Here is a 13,583-nt window from a genome sequence, read left to right as displayed (position 1 = left end):
TGTGTCTACATGTAAAGATGAAGACAGCACATCCAGGGGTGCAGTGCTAGCCGGAGTGCGTCCAGCACCTCTTTAAGAAAGAAGCCGAAATAAACAAGCTAATTAACACTGTTTTATCACCCCTTGTTCAATCCCTTCTGACCTATGTTCGTGACACTTCTCATGCTCTTAAACTTTTCGATGATTTTAAGTTCCCTGGCCCCCACCGCTTTATTTTCACCATGGATGTCCAGTCCTTATATACTTCCATCCCCCATCAGGAAGGTCTCAAAGCTCTACGCTTCTTTTTGGATTCCAGACCTAATCAGTTCCCCTCTACCACCACTCTGCTCCGTCTAGCAGAATTAGTCCTTACTCTTAATAATTTCTCCTTTTGCTCCTCCCATTTCCTCCAAACTAAAGGTGTAGCTATGGGCACCCGTATGGGTCCTAGCTATGCCTGCCTTTTTGTTGGGTTTGTGGAACAATCTATGTTCTGTGCCTATTCTGGTATCTGTCCCCCACTTTTCCTTCGCTACATCGACGACTGCATTGGCGCTGCTTCCTGCACGCATGCAGAACTCGTTGACTTTATTAACTTTGCCTCCACCTTTCACCCTGCCCTCAAGTTTACCTGGTCCATTTCCGACACCTCCCTCCCCTTTCTAGATCTTTCTGTCTCTGTCTCTGGAGACAGCTTATCCACTGATGTCTACTATAAGCCTACTGCCTCTCACAGCTATCTGGACTATTCCTCTTCTCACCCTGTCTCTTGCAAAAACGCCATCCCCTTCTCGCAATTCCTCCGTCTCCGCCGCATCTGCTCTCAGGATGAGGCTTTTCATTCTAGGACGAGGGAGATGTCTTCATTTTTTAAAGAAAGGGGCTTCCCTTCCTCCACTATCAACTCTGCTCTTAAACGCATCTCCCCCATTTCACGTACATCTGCTCTCACTCCATCCTCCCACCACCCCACTAGGAATAGGGTTCCCCTGGTCCTCACCTACCACCCCACCAGCCTCCGGGTCCAACATATTATTCTCCGTAACTTCCGCCACCTCCAACGGGATCCCACCACTAAGCACATCTTTCCCTCCCCCCCTCTCTCTGCATTCCGCAGGGATCGCTCCCTACACAACTCCCTTGTCCATTCGTCCCCCCATCTCTCCCCACTGATCTTCCTCCTGGCACTTATCTGTGTAAGCGGAACAAGTGCTACACATGCCCTTACACTTCCTCCCTTACCACCATTCAGGGCCCCAAACAGTCCTTCCAGGTGAGGCATCACTTCACCTGTGAGTCGACTGGGGTGATATACTGCGTCCGGTGCTCCCGATGTGGCCATTTATATATTGGTGAGACCCGACGCAGACTGGGAGACCGCTTTGCTGAACATCTACGCTCTGTCCGCCAGAGAAAGCAGGATCTCCCAGTGGCCACACATTTTAATTCCACATCCCATTCCCATTCTGACATGTCTATCCACGGCCTCCTCTACTGTAAAGATGAAGCCACACTCAGGTTGGAGGAACAACACCTTATATTCCGTCTGGGTAGCCTCCAACCTGATGGCATGAACATCGACTTCTCTAACTTCCGCTAATGCCCCACCTCCCCCTCGTACCCCATCTGTTACTCATTTTTATACACACATTCTTTCTCTCACTCTCCTTTTTCTCCCTCTGTCCCTCTGAATATACCTCTTGCCCATCCTCTGGGTCACCCCCCCCCTCCTTGTCTTTCTTCCCGGACCTCCTGTCCCATGATCCTCTCGTATCCCCTTTTGCCTATCACCTGTCCAGCTCTCGGCTCTATCCCTCCCCCTCCTGTCTTCTCCTATCATTTTGGATCTCCCCCTCCCCCTCCAACTTTCAAATCCCTTACTCACTCTTCCTCCAGTTAGTCCTGACGAAGGGTCTCGGCCTGAAACGTCGACTGCGCCTCTTCCTACAGATGCTGCTTGGCCTGCTGCGTTCACCAGCAACTTTGATGTATGTTGTTAATTAATTAGGTGCCACCCAGGGTGATTTGAGTATCTCAAAAACTGCTGATCTCCTGGGATTTTTATGGCTCTGGAGTTTACAAAGAATGGTGCCAAAAACAAAAAAAAATCTAGCAAGTGGCTGTCCAGTGAGCGAAAACATCTTGTTAAATCCACTCACTGTTCCTAAGTTGACATGGAACAGAGAAAACCCTGCATTTCCTGATGTCAGCAGGGATACATCTGAAGAACAAATGCACGTGGACCACGGTTTTGAACCCCAAGAGGTAGTTCAGGATACTCACCCTCAGCCTGTACCAATATCCGTATCCAATAGCACAGTGTGTTTCAGAAAAGATTACTTTACAGTATGATGACATTCATGCTTCAGATGATAAAATAGTCATAGTCATACTTTATTGATCCCGGGGGAATTGGTTTTTGTTACAGTTGCACCATAAATAATTAAATAGTAATAAAACCATAAATAATTAAATAGTAATATGTAAATTATGCCAGGAAATAAGTCCAGGACCAGCCTATTGGCTCAGGCTGTCTGACCCTCCAAGGGAGGAGTTGTAAAGTTTGATGGCCACAGGCAGGAATGACTTCCTATGACGCTCAGTGTTGCATCTCGATGGAATGAGTCTCTGGCTGAATGTACTCCTGTGCCCAACCAGTACATTATGTAGTGGATGGGAGACATTGTCCAAGATGGCATGCAACTTGGAAGCATCCTCTTTTCAGACACCACCATCAGAGAGTCCAGTTCCATCCCCACAACATCGCTGGCCTTACGAATGAGTTTGTTGATTCTGTTGGTGCCTGCTACCCTCAGCCTGCTGCCCCAGCACACAACAGCAAACATGATCGCACTGGCCACCACAGACTCATAGAACATCCTTAGCAGCGTCCGGCAGATGTTAAAGGACCTCAGTCTCCTCAGGAAATAGAGACGGCTCTAACCCTTCTTGTAGACAGCCTCAGTGTTCTTTGACCAGTCCAGTTTATTTTCAATTTGTATCGCCAGGTATTTGTAATCCTCCACCATGTCCACACTGACCCCCTGGAAGGAAACAGGGGTCACCGGTACCTTAGCTCTCCTCGGGTCTACCACCAGCTCCTTAGTCTTTTTCACATTAAGTTGCAGATAATTCTGCTCACACCATGTGACAAAGTTTCCTACCCTAGCCCTGTGCTCAACCTCATCTCCCTTGCTGATGCATCCAACTATGGCAGAGTCATCAGAAAACATCTGAAGATGACAAGACTCTGTGCAGTAGTTGAAGTCCAGGGTGTAAATGGTAAAGAGAAAGGGAGACAAGACAGTCCCCTGTGGAGCCCCAGTGCTGCTGATCACTCTGTCGGACACACAGTGTTACGAGCACACGTACTGTGGTCTGCCAGTCAGATAATCAAGAATCCATGACAGCACGAAAGCATCCACCTGCATTGCTGTCAGCTTCTCCCCCAGCAGAGCAGGGCGGATGGTGTTGAACGCACTGGAGAAGTCAAAAAACATGACCTTCACAGTGCTCAGGTGGGTGTAGACATGGTTCAGCAGGTAGATGACGGCATCCTCAACTCCTAGTCGGGGCTGGTAGGTGAACTGGAGGGGATCTAATTGTGGCCTGACCATAGGCTGGAGCAGCTCCAGAACAAGTCTGTCCAGGGTCTTCATGATGTGGGAGGTCAATGCCACCGGTCTGTAGTCATTGAGGCCACTGGGGCGCGGCGTCTAAATGCTGCGCTGGAGGCCATAAGGACGTAAAAAGAAATAACATGCATAGTGATGCAATAACAAATCATTGCAGCTCTGCCTAAAAGAGAGATTCATGTCTTTGATGTTGATCCATTGCATTATGATTCATTTATGAGGGCTTTCAAGAATAGCATTGAAGGCAAGACTGATAATTATGGGGACCATCTCTATTTTCTCAAACAGTTCACTGAAGGTTACCCTAGAGAGCTTGTGAAAAGTTGCCAGTGGGCCAGCTCAGAGCAACAATATCTAAATGCCCCAGCTTTACTCCAGGAATATTGTGGTGATGAGCACAAAATTGCTGCAGCCACATGGAAAAGGCTCTTTCTTGGCGACATATTCAATTGGAAGATGTGAAAGCTCTTCAAGACTACAGTCTTCTTCTTAGAGGCTGCTTTGCAATGCCATGGAAGACATGCAGGACAATCGTGAGTTGGACATGCCTGCTAATATGAGGATTGTCATAAATAAATTGCCCGATAAACTTTGGGAAAAATGGAGATTGGTGGACTGTAAACTACAAGAAAGGCACAACCGTAAGTATACTTTCACTGGCATTGTTGATTTTATTGAAAGGCAAGTAAAGATTGCTACACACCCAGTGTTTGGGAAAGTATACAAGACAACATCGCCGCCAGTAAGTAAAGGTATGAACAAAACTAGACCATGAATTTGTTCTAAGGTTAAAGGAAGCAGCTTTGTCACTACTGTGGCTCCTGTTAAAAGTAAAGCAAAAACTGAGCCTGGAATTAATGATAAGGTTTGCCTGTACTGCCAGGGTGAATATGCTTTGGATTCGTGGTGTAAGTTGGTTAAAAAAAAGGTTCAGAAGGAGAAGGTTACCTTTCTGAAAGGAAATGGCATCTGCTTTTGTTGTTTGTATAAAAGACACTTAAGCAAGATTGCAAGAAGCATCTTTCATGCAAGGTGTGTGGTGGCAAACATCCCAGCCTACTTCATATGTGCTCTAATGAAAAAGATGCAGATTCGAAACAAGCCGTTAATAAAGTAAACACTGCAGCAAGTACCACCTTGGTATTTAATGGCTTTACGGGTGCTGGTGATCATGATTGTTAACTTCTTATAATTGCAGTTCAAGTGAAGTCTAAGAAGGGAAACAAAGCAGTGGTTACTTGTCCTTTCCTCGATCAAGAAAGGATCGCAGTGTTCTGCACAGTGAGCTTCATGAACAAGCTCAATGCATTCTGTTTAAACTAGGGAATGGGGGTGGGGGGAGCCATGGTGCAGGGAACTTAGAACAGGCCAGGCTCATCTGTTTAAACACCTTAGTGGAGAAAAACATATTAGGATATAAACTGATTATAGGCTTCAAAAATATTAAAAAATGCGTCGGAATTGGGATAAATAACGTCAGTAATATTTAGACTAAGGATGGCCTATGTAAATACAAGAAGTACTAAGAATAAAATAAATGATCTGGAATCATATGCAAGTATGATATAATACCAATGACTGAAACCTGGCTGACCTTAAAGGATGGTGATGAATTTCATATTAATGGATATACAGTACTTAGCAAAGATAAGCAATATTGTAAAGGTGGAGGAGTAGCCATATATATAAGAGAGAATTTAAACGTGAGGCTGCTTATGATAGGAGATGAATTGAGACTTACTGAAGATATCTGGGTGAGAATTGAAAGCTATAAGGAAAAAGGAATAACATTGGGTGTATATTATAGACTACCTAATGCTAACAGTGATTTCAATAAACAATGATACTAAAATATTAAAAAAGCAAGTTCAGAGGGTAATGTTATAGTTATGGGTGACTTTAATTTCCCGAATATTGAATAGGAGAACCTAGTGACTAATGGATTACAGGAAAGTGAATTCATTGAGTTAGCGAATGATTGTTTTTTGACCCTGTGTATTAGTGCACTAGCAAGAAGGGAGGCCTGTCTAGATTTGATATTCTGTAACAATCTGGATAGAATTTTGAGTGCAGAAGTTGTTGAACCTTTCGGAACTACTGATCATAACATTGTTAGTCTTGAAGTTTTTTGGGAGAGTATATCAGTAAAAACCAAAGCCATTGAATTGAATTTCAGAAAGGCAAAGTTTATGCAGATACAGCAAAGACTTCAGAAAGTAAACTGGAAGGAACTGCTTGATGTTGAATCAGTTGATGAGCCATGGGGGTAATACACACAGTGCAGAAAATGTTCTTACCCCAAGGTTGGAGAAGCAATAAAAACAGTAGATCAACTACATTGATGAATAAAGATAATCATAAAAATTATTGAAGAAAAGACAGCTATATAAAGAATACAGAAAAAATAGTAATGCTGTTAACTGTAGGGTGTATGAAAATATGAGAGCATCAGTCAAGAGGGAAATTTTGATTTCCAAAAGGCAGATTGAGAAAGATAAAATTGACATTAAGAGATTTTTTTCAATACTTTAGCAGTGGAAGAAAAGTTAAGGAGGAAGTCAAGTGTATTTGGAATAATGGTGTCAAGTTATGCAGCAAAGGATATAATGGATACTCTTAACTCAGATTTTGCTGCAGTATTTACCTGTGAAGATGCTAGTAAGTGTAAAGAAAAGTAAGATTGCTTTAAGTGACTTCGAGATCTTAGAAAGTGAGCACCTGCTTCAGCTGAATCGGCTGCAAGTTAATAAATCTCCAGGGCCTGACAACATATATCCAAGTGTACATAAAGAGGTCTGTGATTATATATACAAACCCCTAACATATATTTTTCAAAAGTCATTGAAGACTGGTGAAATCCCTAAGGACTGCCAATGGGCTAATGTTGTCCCAGTATATAAGAAGGGCGACTACACTGATTCTGTAACTATAGACCAGTAAGATTAATGTGTATCACAGGCAAGATAATGGAAACAATAATAAAGAATGAGGTGGAAAAGCAGTGGATAAGAACAGGCATGTTAGCAGAAAGCCAGTATGGTTTTAGAAAGAGGAAATCATGTTTTACTAATATGTTCGAGTTCTATGATTGGACAACTAAAATTTATGATAACAGTAGAGCAATTGATATCATTTACTTGGATTTTCAGAAGGCTTTTGACAAGGTATCCCACAAGAGGTTAATAATCAAATTACAAAAGATAGACATTCAATGTAAGGAGTGTGAATGGGTGCAGAATTGTTTCAAATATAGACAACAACAAGTTATAGTGAGAGGATAATTTTCACACCTAGATGTTAAAACTGGGTTCTGTAGGGATTGGTTTTGGGGCCACTGCTGTTTTTAATTTACATTAATGATTTGGATAAGCACATTAAGATGATGAGGAGCATTGGTCATGTGGATAGCCAGAGGCTTTTTCCCAGGGCTGAAATGGCTAACATGAGGGGGCATAGTTTTAAGGTGCTTGGAAGTAGGTACAGAGGGGATAGCAGGGGTAAGTTTTCACACAGAGAGTGATGTGTGCATGGAATGTACTGCCAGCGACAGTGGTGGAGGTGAATACAATAGGATCTTTCAAGAGACCCTTTTTAGATAGGTACATGGAATTTGGGAAAATAGAGGGCTATACTCTAGGGAAATTCTGGGCAGTATCTAGAGTAGGTTACATGGTAAACACAACATTGTGGGCCGAAGGGCCTGTAATGTGCTGTAGATTTCTATGTTCTATGTTCTATAACAAATAAATTAGTAAAGTTTGCCAATGACACAAAATTAGGGGCATGGGGTAATAACATTTAGGCAGCAGAATCAATACAGTTAGATCTAAACAAAATCTAAATGTGGACAGATAAATGGCAGATGAAATTTAATGTAAGTAAATGTAATGTATTACATATAAGGAGTAGGAATATTAGATATAAATATACAATGGGGGCAGGGTCTTGAGGTAGAAAGTTCACTGTATGAGAAGAATTTGGTTATCCTGGTAGACTCATCACTATCAATATCTAGACAATGGACAAAAGCAATTAGGAAAGTTAATAGAATGCTGGGCTCTGTGGAGTTCAAATCAAGAAATATTTTCCTTAATCTGTATAATATGCTTGTGAGGCCATACTTTGAATACTGTGTACAGTTTTGGTCTCCATTCGTGCAAGGGATGTGAAGACACTGGAGAGAGTCTAGAGAAGGGTGACTAAACTCATTCCAGGTTTGCAGGGTATGATCTACGAAGAAAGATTAAAAGAATTAAATCTTTTTGGCCTAAGTAGACCTAGAATAAGAGGAGACGTGTTAGATGTGTTCAAAATCATTAAGGGTATAAGTAAAGTGGATGCCAGCTGCTACTTCAAAATTAATTTATCATCAAGGACACAGGGCCATAGGCAGAGACTGGTAAAGGGGAGATTTCAGACTAACATCAGGAAGCACTCCTTTACAAAGCAATTTGCAGACACATGGAACAAACTACTTAGTTGTGTAGCTGAGAGTAGTACCTTAGAGACTTTGAAATCTAAACTCAGTAGTTATTTCAACACACAATGTGATTAGGAATTTGGCAAGCTTTGTTGAGCCGAATGGCCAGTTCTTGTCAAAAACTTTCTAATGTTCTTATACACCATGGATCAAGAGAACGTTGTGAGTAGCTACGTCGTTTCAGGATTGGAAGTGTCTGGCTTAGTGAAGATTATTGTGAGCTGTCTAACGTGTATACAGGGGAATGTATGCCCATCTATAAAGGGAACATTTTTTGTCACAGAGATCTTAAGGAATGGTCTCACCTGAAGCATGCTTATTTGCTGGAAATTGAGTCAGAAATTGAGCTGTTGATAGGGATGAATGCACCTAAGGCATTAGTGCAGCTGCAAGTGATTCATGATTTTAATGATGGATCCTATACAATCAAGTTAATGCTCGGTTGGACTACTAATGGACCATTGAAAGGCAACCATGGTGGTAGAAGAGACAAAACTCAGCCAGAGCTGGCAGTTAATGTGACTTCGGTTTAGAACTTAAATGAGCTTTGGCAGCAGCAATTCAAGACAGATTTCCCTGAATGCAGTCAAGAGGAACAATCTGGTTTGTCAGTAGAATATCTCAATCGAGCATAGGCTGCTTGCCAAAAGAGGACATTTGTGTAAATATTGAGATTTCATGTTTCCTGTGTCTTGGTAGCATGTAGCTGTAATTATTTTAGTATAATAATAGGGGGGCAGGAATATAGGAAGCCATGCATCTGTTCTTTATCTGCATTGCGTTTTATGTTATGCATTTTTTAAGTTATTTATGGTAACTAGACACGAGTAGGGGTGCAGTAAAATTGAAGTGAATAAATCATGTATTCTTGCTTCGTTCATGGCAGTTGATAGCCTGGGGAATGGTGGACGTCATATCTTTTGCTGCACACTCAATAATGCTTAGTTACACTTAGTTTATACTTGGGTATGCTTAGGTTTCATTACTTCAAAACTGTATGATTGCTAATTGTCAATAAAGGAAATGGATGCATATCCTCAACCTTTGGAGCAGTTATTATTCGAGTGAGGGTGCATTATGCAAGTATAACAAATCTGTAGTCGCTGGCAGCGGCAGTTGTTTTGGTTTTGGTTTGGTCACTACATTGTGTATTCACTGTGCTGCAGCATTACAATCCCATTGATGTTTTTAGATAAATTAGAGAGCTCTGGAAAAGAAATGGAAGAATTGTCTTAATCAACTTCATAACCTTCACACCCACTGAAAATCTAGAAACTTTGCTACAAGAATATTATTAAAGACTTTTTCAGAAATCTTGCTCTTTGCATATCCAGATATAAGGAATGGCCTCATACATACAATATTGGAAGCAGTGTACTAGAGCATTTAAGATGCAATCTGATCTTTTTTCCCAGTACCTACCAACACATTTGTCTGCTGACGGCTCCTCAAAAACCAAAACACGTGCAAGTGCAGATTCAAAACATCTAGAAATCCTCATGTTATTTACCCACACATTCCTTGCCAAGTTACAATGACTTGCAACATGAATATAGATACATCAAAGAAGAATTTAAGACTCCCTGAAGCACTTGCATTTTTTTCTCTCCTTTGCTTAAGATCCAGGAATTAATTCAGTAAGATTAGAGCAAAATTGGCATGCAAATTTCCAAGCACCTTCAGCCTTTAATTCCCATAGTATATCAGATACTGCTTAGTTTCAGCCCTCAATATACCCATTTTGTTACAGTGTTGAGGGATGGCTCCCTGAATACACAACTAGCCAGAATATATTAAATGACAAAACAGAGCTGTCTTGAACTGCACACTAAGTGGCAGGGATACACCTTTAACAATGTGCTAATGTATTGTGAACATACACAAAATACCGGAGGAAATCAGCGGGTCAAGCAGCAACTATGGAGGGAATTTCAGGCCAAAACCTTTCATCATGAAGATGCCACAGGCACTTGCATGGGCCCCAGTTATTCCTGCTTTTTTGTTGGCTACGTAGAACAGTCCATGTTCCAAGCCTACACCGGTAACAGGATAGTACTAGAGAAGTTGGCGATCTTAAACTGATAAATCTCAAGATCCTGATTATTTGCTTTCCAGAGTTTTAAAAGAAGTAGTGGTACAGTTACTAGATTATCTTCCACCAAGGTTCCAACATTGTTCCTATGGATTGAAGGGCAACAAATGTGAGAAAGGAAGAAGTTAGGGAACCATTACACTGTTAGACTAACATCAGTGATAGCGGAAATAATAGAATCTATAATGAAGTTGATGATAACAAAACTCTTGAAAAGAATAATCAGATTGAGCAGAATTAATGTGAGTTTACAGGAGAGAGTTCTTTGTCTAATTTATTGGAGTTCTTTGAGGATGTGACAAATTGATATTTGTGATGCACCAAAAATGTTAAAAATACTGCTTGCGTCTTTCAAACTGAACATTTCCATTCGTTTCTGGGATCCAGAAGTCAGTAAGGTGATGGTGGTAGTGTTAATAGAATAAACAGCACTAAATGTTAATAAGGTAATATGAATCTGATGTTTTTAAAATATTATTTCTAATTTCAATTGAGTTGCACCTTGTACATGCTGAATTGACATACTGTATCTCTTGACTGTATATGAATGTGAAAATTCATATTAATTCAGCTTAATGTGAAAAAGACTAAGGAGCTGGTGGTAGACCCGAGGAGAGCTAAGGTACCGGTGACCCCTGTTTCCATCCAGGGGGTCAGTGTGGACATGGTGGAGGATTACAAATACCTGGGGATACAAATTGACAATAAACTGGACTGGTCTAAGAACACTGAGGCTGTCTACAAGAAGGGTCAGAGCCGTCCCTATTTCCTGAGGAGACTGAGGTCCTTTAACATCTGCCGGACGATGCTGAGGATGTTCTACAAGTCTGTGGTGGCCAGTGCTATCATGTTTGCTGTTGTGTGCTGGGGCAGCAGGCTGAGGGTAGCAGACACCAACAGAATCAATGAACTCATTCGTAAGGCCAGTGATGTTGTGGGGATGGAACTGGACTCTCTCACGGTGGTGTCTGAAAAGAGGATGCTGTCTAAGTCGCATGCCATCTTGGTCAATATCTCCCAGCCACTACATGATGTACTGGTTGGGCACAGGATTACGTTCAGCCAGAGACTCATTCCTCCGAGATGCAGCACAGAGCATCATAGGAAGTCATTCCTGCCTGTGGCCATCAAACTTTACAACTCCTCCCTTGGAGGGTTAGACACCCTGAGCTGATAGGCTGGTCCTGGACTTATTTCATAATTTACTGGCATAATTTACATATTACTATTCAATTATTTATTACTATTTTCTATTACTATTCTAGTACTATTTATTATTTCCAGGACTATTACTATCTACTATTTACTAATAGTAATATTACTATTACCATTTCTATTTATTATTTATGGTGCAACTGTAACGAAAACCAATTTCCCCTGGGATCAATAAAGTATGACCACTACTACTACATATCTCTAATAGCCAAGAATAACTGATTTTGCTAAACTCTAATAAAAAAACAAAAGTCCTAGAAACTGAAAATGTCAAACCATAGTTGGGGCTTGTTTGAAGAAATCCCTGCCCAATTACCATCAGCATATATCTGTAGCACCAGAGGTCCCAACACACCAGGTCAAAATAAGGAATACCTATTAATTGATGCCCAAACCACATTTCAGGAAATCTGATCACTTGCCTGTCCTTCTCCTACCTGCATACAGGCTGAGGCTAAAGAGCAAGGCTCCAGATATTAGGTCAATAAAGAGTTAATCATGGGAGTCAGAGGCAGTAGGATTGCTTCAAGTTGGTGGACTGGGCTGTGTTCAAGGACTCATTTGTGGATCTTAATGGATACACAATTGTTGTCATGGACTTAGGTAAGTGTTTCCCCTCAAAATCTTTCAGAATCTTATCTATCAGAAGTCCTGGATGAACCATGAGAATGCAATCTGTTGAGGATCAGATCAGAAGCATTCAAGTTTCCAAGAAAGTTGTAAGAGGTTGAGGTACAATCTCTGGAAAGCCATCTCATGGGAGAAGTAGCAATTCCAGACTAAACTTGAATCAACGAAGGATGTTCAACGGTCATGGCAGGGGTGGAATGCTATCATCTCTTATAAAGTAAAATCAAGTGACATAGGGGACAACTGGGCTTTGCTTCCAGATGAATGCTTCCTATGCTTGTTTTGACCATCCCACAGACTCTAATGATCCTGGGATTTCTGTTTCTAAGGCTGGCATGCGAGCACCCTTCAGGAGAGTGAACCCATGAAAAGCATCCGGCCCAGACGGGGTACCTCACCAAGTACTAAAGACGCAGACTGGGAGACCGCTTTGCTGAACATCTACGCTCTGTCCGCCAGAGAAAGCAGGATCTCCCAGTGGCCACACATTTTAATTCCACATCCCATTCCCATTCTGACATGTCTGTCCACGGCCTCCTCTACTGTGGAGATGAAGCCACACTCAGGTTGGAGGAACAACACCTTATATTCCATCTGGGTAGCCTCCAACCTGATGGCATGAACATCGACTTCTCTAACTTCCGCTAAGGCCCCACCTCCCCCTCGTACCCCATCTGTTACTCATTTTTATGCACACATTCTTTCTCTCACTCTCCTTTTTCTCCCTCTGTCCCTCTGAATATACCTCTTGCCCATCCTCTGGGTCCCCCCCCCTTGTCTTTCTTCCCGGACCTCCTGTCCCATGATCCTCTCGTATCCCCTTTTGCCTATCACCTGTCCAGCTCTCGGCTCTATCCCTCCCCCTCCTGTCTTCTCCTATCATTTTGGATCTCCCCCTCCCCCTCCAACTTTCAAATCCCTTACTCACTCTTCCTTCAGTTAGTCCTGACGAAGGGTCTTGGCCTGAAACGTCGACTTCACCTCTTCCTATAGATGCTGCTTGGCCTGCTGCATTCACCAGCAACTTTGATGTATGTTGTTTGAATTTCCAGCATCTGCAGAATTCCTGTTGTTTGTACTAAAGACCTGTGCTAGTCAACTGGCTGGAGTGCTTACTGAGATCTTTAACCTCTCGCTTTGGCAGTTTGAGGCACCCACCTGCTTTAAACAGGCTTCATTTATACCAGTGCCTAAGAAGAACGTGATAACCTGCCTCAACGACTATCATCCAGTGGCACTTACATCCACTGTGATGTCATGTTTTGAGAGGCTGGTGATGAAACATATCAACTCCTGCCAGGGAAGTGACTTAGATCTGCTCCAATTTGCCTACTTGCACAACAGGTCTACAGCAGATGCTATCTCATTTGTTCTTTACTTAACCCTAGAACTTCTGGAGAGCAAAGATGCATACATCAGGATGCTCTGTATTGACTCAGCTCAGCATTCAATACTATAATGGCCTAAAAAACAATCAATGTGCTTCAAGACCTTGGCCTCAATATCTCCTTGTGTAATTGGATCATCAATTTCCTCACTTACAGACCCC

General features: G+C 42.1%; 1 protein-coding gene across 3 annotated transcripts in view; it reads right to left on the bottom strand.

Annotated features, from left to right (window-relative positions):
• LOC134339868 (tudor domain-containing protein 15-like) overlaps positions 1-13,583 on the bottom strand; it is a 115,110-nt gene that overhangs the window by 84,695 nt on the left and 16,832 nt on the right. The window contains exon 1 of one of the 3 annotated variants that reach the window (XM_063036707.1): positions 12,963-13,044. The exons of 1 other annotated variant lie outside the window; for it this stretch is intronic. The gene's annotated coding sequence lies outside the window, so the exon portion shown is untranslated. Of the gene's footprint in view, positions 1-12,962; positions 13,045-13,583 lie in introns of those variants that run through there. One more of the 3 variants, XM_063036674.1, reaches the window with a different exon arrangement.

The sequence above is a fragment of the Mobula hypostoma genome, chromosome 2 (assembly GCF_963921235.1).
Source record: "Mobula hypostoma chromosome 2, sMobHyp1.1, whole genome shotgun sequence".
In the NCBI taxonomy this organism is placed as follows: domain Eukaryota; kingdom Metazoa; phylum Chordata; class Chondrichthyes; order Myliobatiformes; family Myliobatidae; genus Mobula; species Mobula hypostoma.
This window is presented reverse-complemented; position numbering and strand designations above follow the sequence as displayed.